Source organism: Corvus brachyrhynchos, unplaced genomic scaffold, assembly GCF_000691975.1.
Source record: "Corvus brachyrhynchos isolate BGI_N302 unplaced genomic scaffold, ASM69197v1 scaffold23, whole genome shotgun sequence".
In the NCBI taxonomy this organism is placed as follows: domain Eukaryota; kingdom Metazoa; phylum Chordata; class Aves; order Passeriformes; family Corvidae; genus Corvus; species Corvus brachyrhynchos.
Genome location: NW_008238983.1, coordinates 5,882,894 through 5,902,740, shown reverse-complemented (window position 1 = coordinate 5,902,740; position 19,847 = coordinate 5,882,894). Strand labels below are relative to the sequence as shown.

The 19,847-nt window shown below is 35.0% G+C and overlaps 1 protein-coding gene across 5 annotated transcripts in view; it reads right to left on the bottom strand.

The window, feature by feature from the left end:
• The window catches only part of CDH18 (cadherin 18), a 520,804-nt gene that overhangs the window by 308,867 nt on the left and 192,090 nt on the right, over positions 1-19,847 (bottom strand). For 4 of the 5 annotated variants that reach the window (XM_017738733.1, XM_017738734.1, XM_017738738.1 and 1 more), the window contains one exon: positions 1,404-1,489. The gene's annotated coding sequence lies outside the window, so the exon portion shown is untranslated. Of the gene's footprint in view, positions 1-1,403; positions 1,490-1,641; positions 1,719-19,847 lie in introns of those variants that run through there. The other variant, XM_017738735.1, reaches the window with a different exon arrangement.

The following is a 19,847-nucleotide window of genomic DNA, read 5'->3' as shown; positions in this document are numbered from 1 at the left end:
CTAATTTCCAAAGGCTTCAAACCTGTTATTGAACATCTAAACATCTAAAGCAAAGGAAAAGAAAAGAATCCTAGAGGTCAACAGTCTTGAGCAGGTATGTGGTTTTTAAAGAGACCTGAAATAAATATAGTCTTTGAGGGAGGAGGAAACTGAGTTTGTGTTTACTGGTTGTTTTTTTAGTAGAAAATTATTTTCGGACAAAATCTGTACATCACTATAGGCTTGCAGTACCTAACAACCTAACAACCACGAGATGTTTGTGTCACTAGCCAAACTTCTACATGCTCCTTCTATCAGGTCAAATGTGAACAAAATTACTCAGATCTGATGGGAATGTAGAAGAGAAAACAGTCTATGTTGGTGAAATATACCTCTTCAAAAAGGAAACTTCAGGTGTGGATTGAAGTAATAAAAGAGAGAGGAATTTTGGTTTTACTGTTGTGAGAAAATATCTCATCTAAGACAAAAAAAATATCCTTTGAAAGTTTGAATTTTTTTTGTAGCCTAGGAAAAATAAATCTCAGCTTATTTTCAAACTGAAAGCAAAAGGCTAGATCCAGTTGAAAGAAAGAGAAAAATAGGGTAGGAAGGACTTCCGGGAAAGTTAAACTACACAAATATATTTCCCAAACGTAATAGAAATAATCCTTTCCAGGCCCTAGCACTTTTTGAATGTATGAAGACCATAATTTCCTCTGTTTAAGGTCCTGAACATGCTAAGGGATAACTAGACCTAAAATGAAATTAGCATCAGCTCCATTTCCTTAGTTCCCGGCAAGCTTTGCTGGTACATTTACAAAAGTAGAATCCAATTTACTGAGTTCAAACATTTTGTAACTGAAGAACAGTGTTAGATAGGCTATTTTTAGACTTGTGAAAAAGCAGTGATGAATTCCTTAGTTTATCTTCCGTTTCTACCTACTGATGACTTTCTATTGTCTCCTTTATGGAGTTACTCATAATTTATTTCTATGCTCTTTAACATCTATCTGATAGAAATATTTATTGTACCTATTTTAAACATAGTAATATGTGTTGCACATACAATTTTTTACAGCTTTTTCCTGGACATTCTTATTGGGAAATTTTTCTCAGTACCTACAGCACATAAAGAAAGCAGTAACTGTTTAGTCAGAAAGAATATAGAACCTTGCTGATTTTTTTTATTTTGCAGGTGCCTATATCTAAATTTCTAGACAGAAATATAATTTCAGATAAAATAGAAGCATATTTACACCTAATTCCCCATACCTATCAAAAAAAAAAAAAAAAGGAGTTTCCTTTCAAAGGAACTACATCTGAAGATGAGTAATAGTCACTAATGTTCAAAAGCACTCACCATTACTCTCACACATAGCAGCAAGATTAATAAATAATTAACAACATTTCCAAAACAAACATACCTCAAAGACACTGGTGTCTTAATTCTTCTGGAGAATTGCTACCTCAGCTGCCTTTTTGTCTTCTGGTCTTGAATTTGTTTTGTAGCCTAGGAAAAAATAAATCTCAGCTTATTTTCAAACTGAAAGCATAAGGCTAGATCCAAGGGGAAAAAAAAAACAACACTTAATAGCATTGCAGTTAATTCTGCTGTAATCCTGCCTCATTATCTTAAGCAAATAAATCTCTAAAAAGGATTACCTTTTTAAAAGAAAATTAGAGAACTGAATGTCATCTGTGCAGGGAGACATTCTTTTAAAATGTAATCAGCAAGGAAGCTCATAAATAGGACACTATATAAAAATATCCTATCAGGCAATCCTTAGCAGATTTTCAACAGATGTGTATGTAACTATGATTTCACAAATTCCTAAAATAAAATGTATCGAGATCATTTACCACAAAATTTCAGGAGTCTAGAAAAATGTACTCATTCAGATTCTAGAGAAAGAACAATATCAGACAGAATTGTTCTTTATGTATCTTCAACTGCAAGTGTTCTTGCCACACCACCCATGTCAAGAATGGTAAATGCAGGGACTGGGAGAATGGAAACCCTAAGCCCATTGTAGGAGAGGGTCAGGTTTGAGACAAAGGAACCTCAATGTTCACAAGTCCATGGGACCCAATGAGATTAATTTGCAGGTCCTGAGGGAGCTGGCAAACAAAGTTGCTAAGCCATTATCCATAATTTTTGAAAATTCATGGCAGTCAGATTTGTGCTTACAGCCCGGAAAGCCAATGGAATCCTAGGCTGCATCAAAAGGAGTGTGGCCAGTAGATTGAAGGAGGTGATTCTCACCCCCTCCTCTGCTCTTGTGAGACACCCCCTGCAGAACTGCATGCAGTTCTGGTGTTTCCAATTTATGAAGGACATGGAATTGTTGGATCAAGTCTAGAAGAGGGCCACCAAGTTGATAAGAGGACTGGAGTACCTCCCCTGTGAAGACAGGGTGAGAAAGTTGGGGCTGCTCATCCTGGAGAAGAGAAGATTATGTGGAAACCTCACAGCAACATTCCAGTATCTTGGGAAGCTGGAGAGGGATTCTTTGTCAGGAACTGTAGTGATGGGACAAGAGGTAACAGGTACAAAATGAAAGAGGTGAAATTTAGGTTAGATATTAGGAAGAAGTTCTTTACTGTGAGAGTTGTGAGACACTGGAACAGGTTCCCAGGGAGGTTGTGGGTGCCCCAACACTGGGAATGTTCAAAGTTTGGTTGGACAAGGCCTTGAGCAGCCTGGTGTAGTGGGAGTTGTTGCGACTTGATGATCTTTAAGGTCCCTTCACACTGTTTAACATTCTGATTCTATGCAAAACATAGCAAGAGTAGCTATTTAACTGCCATGCCTCCCACTCCTGCATACCATTATAATTTTTGATTTACTGAGGAGAATTAAAAAAAAACCAAAAACCAGGCAAGGTTATTATGTTTTTACTTTATTTCAATAACCATGTAAAATTCAGGAGGCATAGACCCTAGGTGCATCTTAACACTCATTACACATTTTTAGAAATGCACATGGAGTATATAAGCAGTGAAGAAGCAGCAGACGCTATCGAGAGAAATCAAACTACTGAAGTCACTATCATCGTTAGAATGCCTTATGTTTTCTCAGAAAAGGTTTACCAATTTTAAGCACTTTTTGATATATTTAAGTTAGAAATAGAAACCATGGGTTATCACACTCTTGAGAAAAAAAATCAATACTATTACAAAAATATTTTTTTCATTAAGAAGAAACCAGTCTGTGATTCTGTGACAACTTTATTATTAACTTAAAAGAAAACAACAGACCTAAACAGACCTGTTTAATAAAAAACAAATTGCCATTTACATTTTTAGCTTCCTTTTTATTGAGCTTCTCGGTTTCCGTTTAAAATACTCTTTATCTTAATCATCCTGCGAGTTACTCCTTTCTTCAAATTATTTCATTTATCTGTACCAAGTTATTTTAAATAAAACAAGTTAGAAGTTATTTTAAATAAAAACTACACAGAAGACAGCTTGCTTGAAGGGAATATGTATATAATAAATCTAGGTGAAATCAACTTTGGAAGATGATTGTGGTATACGCGGAAGAAAATAATGAAGTATTTAGATGAAAGTAATAAAAGCTACAAAGCCAAAACAGAAATGAAAAACAACTAAAAAGGGTTAATCAGAGCCTCATTTGTACCCACAAGCCAGCAATGTAGTTAGTCAGAAAGAAGTCAGGGAACTAATTTCTGTCGATAGCTGCTTCTACGTCTTTTACTTCAGTATTTCTCAAAAGCAAAATACATAATCACACACACATGCATTTGAAAATATGAAAGCCAATGCATGATACAGAAGGTAAAACAAGGCATCCAGCATTCACAATAATACCCAAGAAATGGCATATGTTATGTTATCATTCAAGATTCTCTAAGAGCTAGGGAACTGTGTACTTCTGATTTGCAAAATTAAAATAATCACACTCCTACCATTAAAACAAATATTGATTTATAACTATCTTTATGTCAGAGTGGCCATGACTTGAAGGTTTTGTATTACTTTTTCAGGTGGCAATATAATGGAATCTCATGCAATTTTTCTTATTTATCATTTTGTTAACAATTTTCGAGACTTGCAAGTTTGAAGATTAACTGATGTCTCTTCACCCAAAGTCTATTTTCATCTGAGTGCTAGAACATTTTCATGGTATGTTGAAAACAAGATAATGGAGTGACAGTGGTAAAAAATAACACTTGAAGGAAGTATCTTTTAATCAATATTTATGTGAAAAATGGAAACAAAGTAGATCTCTTCACACTTAACATCTTTCTTTTTATTATTTAAATACATTAAGTAAAATGATTCAAAATAGTTTTTTCATGGAACAAGAGCACACATTTAAAAGTAGTTTCTAGTATCAGAATTCCTTACATCTTTGTATTGTTACATTAGTTGGAATCTTTTCATCAGATTTATTGGTTTTGTGATGTTTGCTGAGGCTTGAGAAAATGCCTAATTATTTCGATTTGCTATTTTTTTTTTCCCATTTTATTTTCTCCTGATTTTGGTTGGTTGTTGTTTGTCTGTATGGGTATTTTTAAGGCTCCCACTAAGTCAACATCTTTGTGTTCATGTATTTGTTCAAAACCTTGAAAACTGATGTTTTCTACTCTACTGTGCTTTCAGACACACAACTTCAATACCACATGCATCTGTATTAGTCAAACATTTAAAGAAAAATATAATTATTCTTAATGACACTAGATTGAAAGGAACCCTTGGATTTAATCTAGTCCCTCTTGACGTTTGAAGATCCATATTTACTGTCAGGAAGGTTTTGCCCTTGCAAACTGACAGCTTTCGGTTTCCTTTCTACAGTCATTTTATTGCTGGAGTGCACAAGTTTGTGCAAGGTTAAAATAAAGAATAACTGATCAATCTGTCCCTAAAATGATTTTTTTTCTTTTTTAAAGAAAACAACAAAAATATAGAACTGAGTCAGTTATGTTGTGTTATGAAGTACAGACACATAAGTTCAACTGTCATTGTGGTACTGACTGTATTCTTGTAAATCATCATTTAAAGGTTTCATAAAAACAAAAATGAAAATACTTCCTTTTACAAGTTTTCCAATGTCTTGTGTCATGTGAAATGTCAAGTTATGGCATCTAAGATAGAAACTATGCTATGAGTAAAAACAGACTGTATAAATTCATAATAAATTTCTGTCTACAAAACAAAAAAGCCCCTCCAAACAACAAAACATCCAGAAGATAGCAATGCTAATCAGACTATGGGAGTGCAATTATCTACTTTTTTATTATCTTGATTTGGTGAGATCTTACTAGCCGCAAGCTAATACTGTCATCTACTCTTTCATTAAAGCTCAGTTTGATTAAACATTGTGAATGTGAACTGTTAGCTACTACCTGTTTCTATTGCAGTACACAGATGAAAAGGATTTCCCCAAGCTAACAAAAATTAGAAAAGAGAAGACAGCTTTAAAACCTCAGTTTTCTCTTGGTGCTCCTAAAGAGATCAAAACTCATAAACATCTTGGCATGTCATTACCTACAGAAAAAACAAACTTGCAGACAACAGAGACAATGACTAAAGTCTTCAGCTTACATTTTGAGTCTTCAGCCATTGCTTACCTATAATCTAAAATCAATAATCAATTACTTGTTCTCAAACAATTCAAGGTACAACTAAAACCACAACAAAATTAGCTTTCTGGAGGCAAGAAGCTAAATAATTTTGATCCCAAATACTTGGTTCATTACCACCTGGTAAAGGAAAGAGAAGACCTCAAGCACCAACACAGAGGAGCTGTGTTTGTAAGGTGGCATTGGCATCACTCAGATGTCTATATAACAAAACAAAACAAAATTAACCAAAAAAGGCAAACATCTTAAAAATAAAACAGTCTGATGTCATTAAATAGAAGGCAAAATAACAAAAAGGAATGAAAATCTCTTCACATGCCTGTTGTTCAATGACATTTGCTAACCAAGACAATGACAGGTAGAGATATTTGGCCTACTTTATCAGTCTAAATGCATTTACAGGATAATCTCCTGAACCACAGCCTATGTTCAAAACAGTACCCTCACAGATCTGTAGAGGATTTTAAGCTGAAGTGATGTGAAATACACACTGGTTGACTATATATATGCTTTTTCTTAGTTTCTGACATTATTTTTCCTTTACATCTGTTAAATAGATAGATTTCTAGTTGAACTATTTATTCTTTTATTAATGCTAGAGAGAGCAAAGTTCGTATTAGAGTGTTCCATGTGAAAACAAGGATCAAGATTCTTCAAATCTGTGTTTTTACTGTTATCAGCAAAATTTCTCCATCTCTTATTTTCCTTTATAAGTTGCTTTTCATTAAACACAGAGATGAATTAGACACAAATGAGTGTGAGGCAACTTAAAATCCTTCAATTTCCAAAGTTCAGGGAGGCTGCAACCGCCTCTTTCCATTTGTTTCCACTTACAGCAAAGAGTATCTTGATGTTGCCAGAAGAACTTAAAGAATATTTCAATCTGAACTCTAGAAATATATTTTCAGCCAACCTAATGAACACCTTTTTACACTCAGATGTACAATGAGGCACCAGATATCCAAGACCCCGAACAGTAATGCCTTCAGGACTTAATTTTGCTTGATATATTCAATTCAATTATATATTCAGCTGAAATATTCAATTAAATTCCTACTATAATGACACTGTAGTACTACAATAAATGTCTAAATATACCTAGGGTAAAAACCTGCCACATTTTAAACTTGACTTTATTTCACTAATTTACTTGGCAATAAAATAAATAATGAACACAGATTAGGAAAAAACACAACAGAATATTTCAGTTGGAAGGAACCAGCAATGATCATCAAGTCCAACTACCTGACCACTTCATAGCTGACCAAATGCTAAAGCATACTAACAAGGGCATTGCCCAAATGCCTCTTCAACACTGTCAGGCTTGGGGCGTCAACTACCTCTCTAGGAAGCTTGTTTCTGTGGTTGACTACTGTTTAAGAAACATTTCCCAATGTCCAGTGTAAACCTCCCCTGGAAACTGTTCCCACGAGTCCCAGGGAGGAGACATCAGTGCCTCCCTCTACTACTTCCCACCTCAGGAAACTGGAAAGATCCACTCAGTCTTCTTTTCTCCAATCTGGACAAGCCCAAAGTCCTCAGAAGCTCTTTACTTGTAGGACATTCCTTCCATCCCTTTTGCCAGCTTTTTTAACCTCTTCTGAATGCATCCAAGGCCCTTCAAAACTTTCCTAAATTGTGGGGCCCAGAACTGCACACATTACTCAAGGCGAGACTGCACCAATGCTCAATACAGCAAGCTAATCACCCCTTTTGATCTAAGAACATATTTACAATTATTTCTTACAATTCTAGTTCCATGGAGCATAAGTAACTATAAAACATAGGCTTATTTAACACTTATCTTTCCCGATGAAAGGTACCTCTCTTGCCTGCAAGTTAAATAACCTATGATGCATTTTTTTAATTTCCCTCGTATTTTAGATTTTATAATTAAGGACATACATTCATTAGGGAAAATCACACCTGCCTATCATTTGATATTTATAAGGCATTAACATCTGTATGTGCATGGAAAAAAATGAGATGGAAACTGACATTAATTCTATTTCTTGACTGAAAAGGAATATAGCATTCAGATTTTTTACTTGTATCTATTAATGAGTCGTTAAACATTTAGCAGATTTCTCTTCACCAAAGAAAACAAATGAAGCAAAGTAGTCTTGTTTCACCATATCTAATCTTTGTATTCGCTTCAGAAAAGGCGTTCATAAAATATTTTTCTCATGTGTCTACTTCTGTAAACATTCATAGAAATACTCAAAAAATATGGAAATTAACTCTACCACTACACTAATTAAGTTTAACTCTATGCGATCAGGGCCAAAATGTTGGTGAATATAAATGCAACTATATCACTGGAGTGGATATGTGAGCGTGAGGTTTTTGAAGACCATGTATAGAGCAGTTCAAGAGAAAACCTGTGTGGAAGTCAAGTGGATCAATAAAATAGAAATATTTTGAGTTGAAATTAAACCCTGAAAGTATTAAAAATACTATTTTTAATGTATTATGTTTAAGGCTCTACAGTCTTATATACATATTGATTCATAGAAATTATTTAGAAAAGTGCTATAATTTTTCTGGGATATTCTTTTCAGCTAAATTGTTAGAACCCCATTATTTTCTTGTCAAGAACATAGCCTTGTTTTCTTCGAATTTTTGATGTGATTGTTTCTCTTTATATTAGATTAATATATGATCTGAATTATTTGGAACCAGTGCACCATCAGAAAATCTTCCTTGACTAAAGAGCAATCCAGTTATTCAGTGAAAGGAGAACTAATTCCAGCCAGAATTTTGTCTCTGCTACCATGTCTATTTGTGGAGAGAGAAGCAGCATTGATTTTTCTGTTTTGTTCCCATAGATAGGCTCAAATTTGTATTCAGAGGTGTGCAAAGGAGAAAGGAATTGAAGGGTGAAAGAAGCAAATGCAAATGACTGGTTGAGTCACCGTCCCTGGAGATATTTAAAAGATGTGTAGATGTGATACTCAGGGACATGGTTTAGTGGTGCATTTGACACTCCTGGGTTAATGGTTGGACTTGATGATCTTAAAGACCTTTTCCAACCTGAATGATTCTATTACTGTATGAAAATAGGAATTAAACATTACTGTAATATTGTTTTTCCTTCTAAACAAATGACTTCTAAAATTTTTAGTGCTTAACAGTATTTTACTGTTTACACATTAATTCTAAACATTGAATTTAAAAAATTCACCTATAGATTTAAATACGTCTATTTTTTACTTTGCTCATCATTTAATATGATTTCAAGACCTGAATGAATTATGCTTAAATCCCATTTTCGCTTGAACACTTTGCTTAAAAGAAATTAACCACTGATGTCCATACTATCAAAAACAATTCCTCATGGTCTATCCAAATATCCCCTGGAAGTGAAAAACTGGAAGCATTATGGCATAGGCAACAATGTTCAGGTATCTGTAATGATGACAAAATTTACTAAAACAGTCCTAAGGTCATTTGCCCTAGTACTTACTCATATATATAAACTGGGAAACAGCATTTAGAGATCACATTAGAATTCCATTGAAAAAAGTGACCCTTCACTTACTAAAGTATTACATCTAATTTACAAAGAAGCCATACTAAATTAGTTATCTAAATCTCTGGCTGAAATAGATCATAGCTGTGTCTTACCAATTAACCTTTCAATGCACAAAACCCCAAATGGTTTCTAGTGATTTTGTTTCCAGCTCATTGTAAATGGCAAATGTTCTCATACATGCAGTACAACTCAACTACTGCTCTCAATTCATTAAAGGAAAGAGTTCTTCATTTAATGAGATGGAAAAGAGAAAAAAGAAAACATATTTTACTATGTTAAATAGAATTTCACTCACATATGTATAGATAACCAACATCAGTTTTTACATACCTTAAGTCCTTAATAGCAAAGTCAGATAAGAGTACAAACATTCAATACTGCTATTATCAGAACATTGCACAGCTTCCCAAAACAAAATTTATCAAATTCAGTGGAGCTTACATTAGCAAAATTACATTTTCTCAAATGTATAAATATACTCTGTTGTTAAAATTCAAGATTAGTCTAATCATTGCTTACTTTCTATTCAGTCTGAGACTTCTGTCTGGAGTGACATTTTAATTTATAGTACCAAAATGACACAACTAAATATTATGAAGAGAAAACCAGACTTACTAAAAAGGAAATACACAAGAAAGTGGAATACAATTGTATTAAGTGGAAACATGACAAAATACAAAGCAGAGGAACAGCTTTAGATTCACCATAGCAGCATCATAAATTTTCTTGAGAGAATGATAGTGAAAGCAAAAACTGGTATCAGCTTCTTTTCCTGTCAAACCATCAAGAGTCATAGCATATAGTTTCCCTTGGATGTATAGAGGAAAAACTTTTCCTTCAGACTGCTTGAAGTCTGATGATGTTCATTGCATAGAAAGAAACATCCCAAGATAAAGGAAGCAAACACTTTTTTAAGCCATGACTTAGAAGATAATTTCTGAGCTCACAGAAGGTCTCACAGCATATTTTAAATTACACACTGACGTACATCTTGTCTTCATAAAGTGTAATCAGGTCTCAGTCTGTTCAGTGAGGTTACAAAACAATTTTTGATTTCCCACAAATTGAGTCTATGTTGAAAACAATCTGTGACTTGAAGGAAAGGAAACAGCTTTGCACTTTGAACTTGCAACAGCTGAAGGCTTTATTTAGTGTATGGGGCTGCCTGCAGTTGTCTGCATATCAGGAGAGCAGAGCAGCCTGTGCCTGTCTTAGGAGCAAAAGGAAAGAGATAGGAATACAACAGTTCTTGTACTAGGAGAACATTAGAAAAATGTTTTGTTTTCCTCAGGTGAGCTCTTTAAATTTCAAAAATACAGTAAATAAAACTGTAAAGAAAAAATTAAACCTTCTCTTTCAACTGAAACAAAATTTTGAGGTGAGAAAACTCAGGGATGAATAGCCTGATTAATCATTTACTGCTGTATGATCATGAGTAGTTTTGGCAGATTTTGCTTCAGTTTTCTAACCTATCAAATGTGATTTCTTTTTCCCTTTTTATTCCCTTTTTTTGGCTCATGAGTGGATCAGACTCTTGCTGGGGCTTGCATAGGGTGATACTAAAGAACTATTCTTAGAATTTCAGCATACCACAACCAGAAACATGTAACAAACAAAGGATCACTGCCTATTGTGACAGATAAAAACTCAAGGCTTAAATGTTTATTAGGTCAAATCTGAAAATTGATTAAAAATAATGTTCTCCTTTAATCTAACATATTCAAAGGAGAAAAAAACCTGCAAGCCTGAAGTGATACAGTGTTCCATTAGAGACATCATATTATGCTTAAAAAAGTGAGAAAGAGAATCAGAACCAGTGAGATTCTTGTATTATATAATAAGCATCCCATCCCACCTGTATTGAGAAGTGCTCTTATCTTTGAAAGAAAGATATTTGAAAGAAAGAAATTTCTATTTGAAAGAAATTCAAGTAAAAGACAAAATTTCCTGCAAGAAAGTAAAAATTCACTTGCTTTACTTATTTTGCTTGTAATTTTCTCTCTCTTCTTTACAGCAAACAAGATGCACATTTATTTGTAAAACCTGAATGGTCTTGGATGGTTTCAGATTTCTGAAGTTTACAAATGCCTCCTTCAATAAACCTGCAACATAGCACTTACTGAAGAAAACAGACATCTGGGAAGAAGGACTTTTCCACTTTCTGCTAATATTATTGGACAAATGTACACTGTTATTCCTCCAGCTGACCAAGGAAATGGAAAAGATACTGAGACTCTACATCTTCTAGCCTACCTTTTCATTTTGGGACAGCATATATCAGCATCTGCACACACAAAATCTGGTTTTGTTCTGAGTTCTTTTCCGTAAAATTACATTGATTGTCAAGAAAACACTCTCAATACTACTATAGACATTTTAAAAAGTCAGAAAGATAAAAAGAAATATTTAAATTTTAGGAGGCTACCAGTTTTATACCGACAGTAAAAGATATGTCTATATACATAAACAATTAAACCAAAGTCATTTAAATCAATGTAAATGAAAAAAACCCAACCCCCACTGCGGGTGCTGGGTGGCTCGGACAGTCGGGACGGACGGAGACGAGAGATCTCTGAAGTCAGATCTTGGAACATGCGGTTTATTGCAGAGGGTGTGGGTACAGGGGCACTGCTTAGAGCTGCCAGCCGCAGCTCGGAGCAGGCCCAAGAGAGCAAGAGTGTAAGTGTAAGAGTAAGGGTGGAGTAAGCGAAGAGGAGGTAAGTAAGAGAGTAAGTGGGTAAGGGAGTAAGTAGAGTGGAGTGGTGAAGTCCTGGTTACAATACAATAAATCATCTTCTGTACTGAATATTCTAATTGTCACTAACCAATCTAATACAAGATACAAATCCTATAGCATTTACATACAGCCTATAAGAGTTCTTATATTACCATAGAGTGTTACATCTTAACTTCTAAAAACTACTCTTTGGACCCCTTCTGCTGAGCTAGTAGGGTCTGCTCTGACCCTTGGACCTGCCTGCAAGCAGAGGGTATTGTTCAATCAAGAGGGGATTACCTTCAGTCAGCCATACCATTGTTTTCTAGTTGTTCAGTAACTAAGACTTGGTAATTCAAAGGTGGCTTTCATTTCGATGTCGCTTATAGTTTTCATATTCCCAAAATCTTTTGTCAGGCAATCATATTTATAAGGCTTTCCTGTTTCATCTTCCCCAACACCCCCCCACTTATTTAATTTTTGTTTTTGAGAAAACAATCTTACTCATCTTTAAGACAGTTTTGCATTTACTCCCAAGAAAAAATTCCATTATTCCATGCTTATGTGACCAAGAGAATCTTCTGCATGTTCCCTTCTCCCAGATAAGCTTTCTCTGTTAGCTCTGCATTCTTTCATCTGCTGGCTTTGCATTGCTTTATATCTATATGCACACAGTCCTTTATATTGTTCTGTTTGTTTGGGTTGTCCAACTCTGTTACACACATTACACAGTTAATCTGTAACAACACTCCTAAAGCAGCCCAGGGCACCATCAGCTTTCTTTATGTTTCACTTTGTGTCCACCAGGTCCCACAGTTCCTTTCCTTCCAAGCTGCTGTCCAGCTAACCAGCTCCCTCACATATGCTGCCTCGCTACACTGCCTGGGTTTATTCCTCCCCCTGTGCATGACCTCACACTTATCCTTGTTGAACTTCATGAAGTTCCTGTCAGACCATTTGTCCAACCTGTCCAGGTTCCTCTGGACGTCATCACAACCTCTGGCCTGTCAAGCACTCCTCCCTGTGTTGTAATATCAACAAACCAGCTGAGGTTACACTCTGCCCCATCATCCAGATCATTAATGATGATGGTAAGAAGGGCTGACCCAATGTTGACCTCTAGGGTACCCTGCCAGCTTAGACTTAATACCACAGATTACCAAGTCTGGGCCTTTAGCCAGTTTACAGTCCACCTCAATGTCTGTCCATCCAATCCATACTGTGTCAGCTTCTCTATGAGTATCTTACAGGAAAGAGCATCAAAAACCTTGATGATACCTAGGTAGCCCTACTGACCACCCATTGTTCTACACTCATCTACCAAGACTGTCATTTCCTCATGTAAGGTTATCAGTTTGGTCAAACACGACCTCCCATCACTGCCCATGGACTTATGTACGTCCAGTTTGTTTAAATATTCCCTGACCTGGTCCTCTTCCACCACAAGTACATTTTCCTCGCACCAGGCTTTTCCTTGGCTTCAGTAACTAACATTTCTGAAGAATGATTTTGCCAGTTAAAGCTCAGAGGAATTCAGAACCTCAGCTTTTTCCATGTCCTGTGTCACCAGGTTCCCTGCCTCATTCAGCAGTGGGCCCACATTTTCCCTATTCTTCGTTTTATCACCTATGTACACATAGAAATTCTCATTCTTTTGATATCCCTGAACAGATTCTGTTCAATCTGGGCTTTGTCCCTCCTAACAGCATCTCTTCAGGCTTAAATGCTGCCTCTATATTCCTCCCAGATCATCTGTCCCTGCTTCCACCTTCTGTATGCTTCCTTTTTGTGTTTGAGTTTGCTCAGGAGATCCTAGCTCATCTATGAACTGCTCCTGATATTTTTGACTGACCTTCTGCCTGTAGGTCTGGAACAATAAAATCTAAAACAGATAAAGCTTTTATCAAATGGTCTTCTCAGCAGTGTAATCCATGAGAGACAAATTCACAAAACTATGTGTACAAAAAGGCTTTCAATAATATTTAAGTAAAACATGTAGGAAATCAATATAGGCAGAAAGTAGACTCTATACTGGTAGTACCATCCTTATTATATTCTAAAGTCACTGTCAGAGCAAAAAAAGGGAGTGCAGCTGCTGAAGAATTTAGGGAAATTTAATGTATTTGCGAAATACTGTTGAAGTGTTGCCTCTAGTGTCTTCTGAAAGCCTTTACCATGGTACTTCTGAGTCACTTTTTTTCTGAAAATTGTTAAAAATATCCCTCCAAGGACTGGTAGCGTCTAACACGTGAAGCTTCAACAACCGCTGTACCATCCCTCTACCCAAACAACTAAGAGCTTTCAAAAAGCGCATATGGGATAAAACTCTCTTTATTAGTAATTCACCTTTGCTTAAGTGCACAACTTATTGCTTTTCAGACTGCAGGTAGTTAGTTCAATTCCCAATAAAGTGAGACTTTATGTACATTCAAGAAGTACTTAAACTAAAGCAACTGATTTAATGCTGCTGTCTGAATCATTAGTGTGCTAGCAGGGGACTCCCAAATCAGTAGTTCAAGAACTGCTACTCAGTCATTAAGGAATTTTTCAAAGTGCTGCACCAGCACTCAATGAACTTCAAAGCATAAAGAACTTTTCTGTACCCAGCAAACTACTGACACTTCTCAATTACTGTGACATTTTACACACATTTTGCAAAAATATGAGAACTGCACAATGTAAGGAGGAAATAAACCACCAAGCCTTTGGTGTTCATTGAGTATTTTTAATTATATATTAAGTTTTGCAACCATTGAAGTCACCCAGGTTATTATTCAGTTGTGAGCCAGTTTTGTGACCCCTTCCTCAGGGTTATGCAATATAGCAGTAGATCAATGAATTATCACCTCAGCCAGGGTACTAAGTCTGATTTGTGAAGGATATGTGTAAGAGAGGAGCACAGAATATAGCTGGTGACTGACTTCTAGCAGAGAGAACATTTTTTCATTTTACTATTTCCTCTCTTGAAATCACATGATAAACATAAATAAGCCAAACAAACTGTTTTCTGTTTACTGTTCACATCCACACATATTTTATAACATGTACTCCCACACTACACAGACAACATGCTGATAATTTTGAGTGAAACAGTTGTGCTCTTAGCCTTCTTTCATTTCTGTAGGTAGCATAGGTTTACCAGCTGCCTTTACTAAAAATCTTATGTAAAATAAAAATGATATAAACTTGGGAAAAATTATGACAAAAAAATTATCACCACCACCTGCTGACTTGAACTCTCCCATTAAAAAAAGGTCTTCAAATAGACATTTAAATTAATATTTAGGTTAGCTACTTACACCTTCTCTGTCTACTTCCAAATTTATTTGCCATTGTAGACGTCCCAAATGCCATTTTTTGCATAGTCTCCTTAAAATCCTTTTGCACTCTGGAAGCTGGTCGTCTCTTAAATAAGAGCATACAACTTCCAAGCACAATAATTCCAAATAATTCTGCAGGTATGATGACTGTAGAGAGACATCATATTTAGTTATCTTGCTTTAATTAGCAGTCTGAGTTGTTAGAACTGATGATTAGGATATCTCCTGTCTTTCTACTGTTGTGCTCCTGGAATACTCCCAGCAGGTAGGAATAAAAATTAGCTTCAAGAATTATAGGCCAAGAACTTGCTACTGTTTTGCTGTTTTATTTTTTATAATGGAGAAAGAGTACAGCAATACAGCATAACTTTCATCTTCATGGTAAAGGGGATGCTTTTCATCTTAAGGACTGTAAAGATAGTGAACACCATATGAAAACCAGTAACATAAGTCCTTCTCTTACCCCAAGACACTGAAAACTATCAAAAAAGAAAATTGCAACTGGAGACTGTAAACAAAAAGTACGTGAAAACTCCAAAAATATTGTGCATGTGTTAAAAAATACTAAGATCAAAGTCTAGATTAATTCTGGTTTTACTAAGGTTGTAGAACTCCCAGGCTACCTTACAGTACCCCCTGAAAGTTCACATATCTCAGCACCATAAAGACTTGTTAGAGTCAATGTCAAAAGTTCTCACTGGTACTGAAACAATGGAAAATATCTGTAAAAGTCTTAACCAAAAATAAATTTGAGTGAATTTTTCTGATTCCTTTAATGATTCATTTCCTTGCTGTCATAACACCTACATTTTGTACTGTGTTCATCCTAGTAAGGCAATTTTTAAATACGATCTTATTAAGCATCTGAATTTACTCATAACATTGTTATAATTATTAGCACATTCAAAGGGTTTGGAAAATAGAATCCGATAAGGATTATGTTTACACACACACCTTCAGTTTCCCTGAAGTAACAGAACAGATTGAAGATGGATTAATCTGACAAAATTTAGACCTTTAAAAAGTCTCAAGCAGCTAGTCATTTCGACCCTCTTTAGGGTCAGCAGAGAGAAACAGACATCTGTAACAGGTCAGACAACTTGCTTACTTCTTTCCTTCAAATATAAAAGCTACAGCCAGCATTTCCAGCAAAAATGATTTTTAGGTAAACATCCTGTTCCTCATGCTGGACTCTGAGCACCTTTTTAACTTGGGAAGCTTAAGCTTTAGCTTTGACAAGCAGAAACTTCAGAACAATGTTACCCCCGCAGTTCTGGTATTCTGTATTGCCTCACAGCAGAGGACGAGGTTCCAGAACTGAATAGCTGAGGCACGTTCTCTCAGATGTGTCTTAACTGCAGCTGAAGTCAGTCTTGGGAGGCAAACCATACATAGACAATTTCCTCCCCCAATATCACATATCTTTCCCTGCCTCCAAATGACACATGTTGGTAGAGGTTTTCATTAGGTACTGATCCCCCCCTTCTTCAATCTTTCTGTCCCTAGCATTATGTTCTGTTATGTACATTTTAGATTTTTTTTACAAAACACATCTCATTCTAAAAGCTTTGCATGCATACTTAAAAGGTCTTTCAGAAGAAAAGGTAGGTCACTTGCCCATTATTTAAGATGGAAATAAAAATGTGCTATAGCATGCCAATTCTGTAGGCCTGTTTTCTTTAAAAATTACATGGTTTGTCCAGTGAAAGCACAGGAGGCTTTTTGATACCTGTACATTAGCAGTCATTGCTAAAAACACAGCATGAACAAGTTGTTTCACAGAGAAAAACATCTAAATCATTCTTCCTACGAATTGTGGGGGTTTTTTTTATTTTTAGGACAATGACATAACTTCCCAATATCCCTACCACATCCCTACTAAACAAAAGGTTGCACACACTGTGCCTGCAGCTATTTGTGCACTGAAAGGGTGGTTAGAAAAACTACTGTCACTGGTTGATTAACTGCTACAAATACAATGTGTGATGCTCAGGTCCTGTCCTGTCCGTCCTCCGCTCGAGGGAACAGCAATGCTGCTCCCACATTCAACCCGTTAACCAGTTTCCCCACAAACCACATACAAACATAATGACCCTGGAGACTTCTTCCTTACTTTCACCTGCACTACACACTGGCAAACCTATCCAGGAGGGACTGGCAAATAGAAGCAGGCAGCCTTGCTAAAACACATTTAGAAACGAAAACAGGCCAAGAGCAACTTAAGTATGCAGTGAAAATGTAGATGAAGAATTAATTTTATGTAGACGTAGTAAAATAGTTGTTACAAATTGTAGGACAATACACACTGATGGACTATAATTGCTATGCAGATTCTGTACTGCCACTCTGCCAAGATGGTGTTGATTGACTGAGCTTGGTAAAGCACTGAGCATGAGAACGAGTTACAAAATTGTTCTTCACACCATGCTTGCCGTATGTGCATGCCTTTTGCTTAAGTAAGCTATATGAGGTGTCAGTACAATTTTAGCACCCTTGAAAACAGAATGCAAATTCAAAGCCTACGATTGCATCCATATGACCATATGGTCATAACCATAGAATATATAGGGGGTGAATGCAATAGGTAGTCCAAAATTTTTGCCAGAACTCTGGCATCAGTTTAAAAAATAAACTCCATAATTTCTCACTTGAATTTTAATCATTCAGTATCTTCTTAATGAAATAGCATGTGCATAATATAATAAATTAGTACAGTGTCTTAAGTAATAGAAAAAAATCTGAAAAATCCCAAGTACTGATCTAAGCGTTGCTTAAAGAAAATCTAATAAATCACAAAGGTTTAAAAGAAAAAAAAAAAGTACTTTTCTACTCTAGAACTCATCACAATTCTTCTTAACTCATCTATTTAAAATTTATTTTTCCCCACCACTGACTTCAGCCACATTTTATTCCATCATAAACATCTGAAGCAAAATAAGTTATTTCAAATAATGTAAGATGAATTTTTTGGAACAGCATTCTCATTTTATAATTTAAAGTACAAGGTAAGAAAAATATATCAATGAGTAACTGAAAAGATTTTTTTTCACTTGAATACTTTCCAAATTATTTTTGTTCTTTAAGCCAATATAAAGTGCACACTCTTAAATGATTGCAAGTTTACCTGGTCTGAATTCTTCAATAATAAATATGTATCACTTTTTATTTATTTTCTTTTCTAGCAGTAAAAGGTTTTTTTTCTATATTTGATTAATCCTTGTAGAAAAATGGATAAAATCTAAAAAATGGAATTTGGAAATTTAAGTTTTTCATTAAAAATTAATAAAGAAACAAAATAGGTTAATACTAGTTAATTTATCTAATACTAGTTAATACTATGTTAATTTATCTGGAGAAAATAACTATCATTACAAACTTACAATAAAAATGAAATTAAAGAATTGGATGAGACTATGACAGAACTAAAATAGAAATCTAGGAAGAAATATCTTGAACAGCACATCAGAATAAAACATTATAAATACAAAAAATACATTTTCAAGGTATATTGGAAACTTTAAAACAATCTGCTTTTTCTTCTATTTCTAAATTTAAAAAAATAATACTTTTGAGATCAATACAAATATTTCAATTTATAGTAATGAAACAAATTCCAATTAATTATCAATACAATTTGTAGACCGTGAACATAACATCCCACTGAGATATTTAAAAAATTACATGCAATTTTCAATGTACTGGTTTATTTCCTTAAAAAGTTTATCTCAATAATGAAAATTACTCTTCACAACCACTGAGTAATCATCCTGTTTCAGAAAATATTAAGAACATAGATTTAATTTCTGTGTGATGACAGCAATACGAGTCTGGAAAAATGAGGCAGTTCTGCATTTGTTTGTTCTTGGTGCCTTCTTGTAAAAGGAAATTTCTCTAAACTGTTTCCAACTTCTTGTCATTAATCCAAAGGTGAAATACTGACTTATTTTCTCCTCCTTTAAGTTTACAGCTCTTCCAAAAGATAGCTGTTTACCTCACTAGACTGATTAATCAATTAATTGAAACAAACAAAACATCCTAGGTAGTCTTCTGATGCTATAATAAGAAAAAAAAAATTTTTCATTGTCATTTTCAATGACTGCTAATGTACAGGTATCAAAGTCAATATTCTTGACTTTATCAGCTAAGGAAATTTTCTCTTCTAGTTCCAAACACACTTAGATCAGCTTCTTAGATTTCAATATCAAACTTCAGGTGCTTCTTGGTCAAAGATAACTATCTTTTCTGTTGGGAGGAGTATTTCATACACCATTATCTCACAATCTTAAAATAAATAATCAATTCACAATGGTGAAAGAAAAATTAAGTAAAAGAAGGAGCACAGCTATTAAGAATGACAAAAGATAAAAAAAAAAACCCCACCAAACACAAGCCCACAAAGAAAACCCACTTGTATCTTGAAGCCAATCCAGAAACTTGAGTAGCATTTTCCCCAGAGATAAACTGATATAAGGATATTGAATGCAATTAAACCATCCTATTATCCACACAAGTACTCAATTTTCTAAGATGTGATACATGTGCATATTCAAGTGCAGACTGAACTTCAAATCTATGGCTTAGGTAAATAACAGCAGTCAAGGTGTGGAAAGCACACTCTCAGTTATGCTACAAACAATACACAGCTGGCAATAGAATTAGCAACAGCTACAAAAAAACTGGTACAGAGCATG